The sequence below is a fragment of the Neomonachus schauinslandi genome, chromosome 7 (genome assembly GCF_002201575.2).
Source record: "Neomonachus schauinslandi chromosome 7, ASM220157v2, whole genome shotgun sequence".
In the NCBI taxonomy this organism is placed as follows: Eukaryota; Metazoa; Chordata; class Mammalia; order Carnivora; family Phocidae; genus Neomonachus; species Neomonachus schauinslandi.
Genome location: NC_058409.1, coordinates 52,214,067 through 52,216,313, shown reverse-complemented (window position 1 = coordinate 52,216,313; position 2,247 = coordinate 52,214,067).

Sequence of the window (2,247 nt, the reverse complement as noted above, 5' to 3'; positions counted from 1 at the left end):
CGTGGGGCTCGTGGGGCTCGTGGGGCTCGTGGGGCTCGTGGGGCTCGATCCCAGGACCCTGGGATCATGACCTTAGCCGAAGGCAGATGCTTAATGACTGAGCCACCCAGGCGCCCCAACAATTTTCATTTAGATTTTACACGGTAAAAGACAACAAAAGCCCATTTCAGGAAGAAAAGCCATCAGTTAATATCAGAGGCTTTATTTAGAGAAACTGGAAAGTTCCGATTCTGAATTTGAAATCAGGAGACAGTCTGGAAGGTTATTTTTCTATTCTTAAAATGAGAGTGACTTGATTTTTTAAGATGGGGTGTTTCCCTGGATGTAGGATCTTACAGTTAAAGAAGGATCTGTCTAACCGTTAAGAAAAATACAAGCTATATGGAATGTGTCCATAGGCCCAGTGAGTCTGTTGAGCACCAGGAGAGGATCTGGCAGACCCAGGGTGATAGATCTGAGGCCCTGGGGCCTTGCCTGGCCCTCTGTGTCCCAGGGGGAACCAGGCACAAATTGAGGATTCTCTTATTTGCAACTACTGATTAATAACAGACTACTGAAGACAAAGCAGGGGCACATATTAGTTATGGCAGAGAGCAGAAGCTTCTTTGCATACTTGCTTAGGAATTCCCATTAATATAAATAAAAGGCAGATATTTTCAGCAATAAAAGGACACAACATATTTTCTGAAACATCAACAATGAAGCATTATTATGAATGAAAAATAACTTGGTCCTCTATTTCTATTTTTTATTATTTTAATGCAGAGCTTCATATATATGAAAATGACCATGACAAGATTGTGTGTGTTTTTTTAATAAATGATTGACTATGGAGAAGGGGAAAAAAAATCACAAACCAAAAATATCTCCAGAGCCCACAACAGGATAAATAAGACTAGTTGAAATTAAATGTTAGATCAGCTTTTACACTCACTTGTAGTTTTGAGGAGTGTGGGGATAGGTTGTAAGAATGAAATAAGACAATTTTTGTGAAAATATTTTGGAGAACATAAAACCTGTACAAATGTATAGAATGATGATTCCTTTGTGACTTCTTTCTCACATCCTTTTTCTTCCAGGAAATAAAAAGTAAAACTTCTAAATTTTGGAGGATACATTAGTTAAGGAAGTCTTTGGCTATATGTAAAAACTCACCTTTCTTCAAAATTCCCACTCTATGTATGAAATAAATCATACTTAACCCTTCCTAGAGATAATGAGAAGAGATGGCATTGTGTTTTCTCCTACTTCAGCTGGTTGTGTATTTGGGCAGCTAACTTTCTCCTCCCTTCTAAAATAAACAAACCAACAGTGTTTTAGATCCACTCTTCTAGTCTCTTGCTCTATTTCTTGTCTCTAGTTACTTATCTACCGATCATCTCTTTAACCTCTAAGCTTTGAAAAGTGGGATTAGTCTGCAGTATTTATTGAGCACCTGCTACATTGCAAATCCCTTTCTTCCTACTTTAAATATAGGAAACAAGTGAAAGAATCCCTGCCACCAATTTGCCTCTAGTAACATAAGCATACACTCAGGGAGCAACAGGAGAAAAAGCCACTGCAGCAGGAAAACAGTGGGGGTGGAGGGAAGAGTAGGAAGATTTTTTTTTTCAGTTTTTTTTTTCTTTTTAAACAGAACTTTTTTAAAAAAAAATCTTGATAGTCTGTAAACAAAACAGAAGTTGTCTGGTTCTTGACAATATCTTTCTAGTTTGGCAGTTTACTCACAAAACGCCTAAAACACCTAAGCGTCTATGTGGTTCGGAGATAACTCAGTGCCAAACTCTTCCGTGCAGAAAACTATAAATTTGAGTTTCCTTCCAAGTTTTTAAGGCTTTTTACTAATAGATCACCTATTAGTGGTATCCCTAGCCACTGCTTCTTCTCCGTGAAGACGTGAGAGGGAGGAAGAGCACATCAGGAAATGCTCATACTACTGTGAACTGAGACTATGACCTACATGGAATGAGTTTATGTTCACATGGGTTTGTGAAGAGTTAAATAGAGGCACAGTGAAAAACCCTAGGATACTGCCCCCCCTCATGCTTAAATATTTTATTACAAATCAAAGAAAATTTAAAAAATAAAGCACAGTCTATTTTTCTTGTATTCTTTTATAAACCTTAAAATAAATATTTTTCCACTTGCAGAAATTGTAGACACATCAGTATGCAAACTCAGAGAGTCCAGGTCCTGGACCACTGGGGGTGCCTAGGCACCAAGATTCCCCCCCCCCCCCCCCCCCCC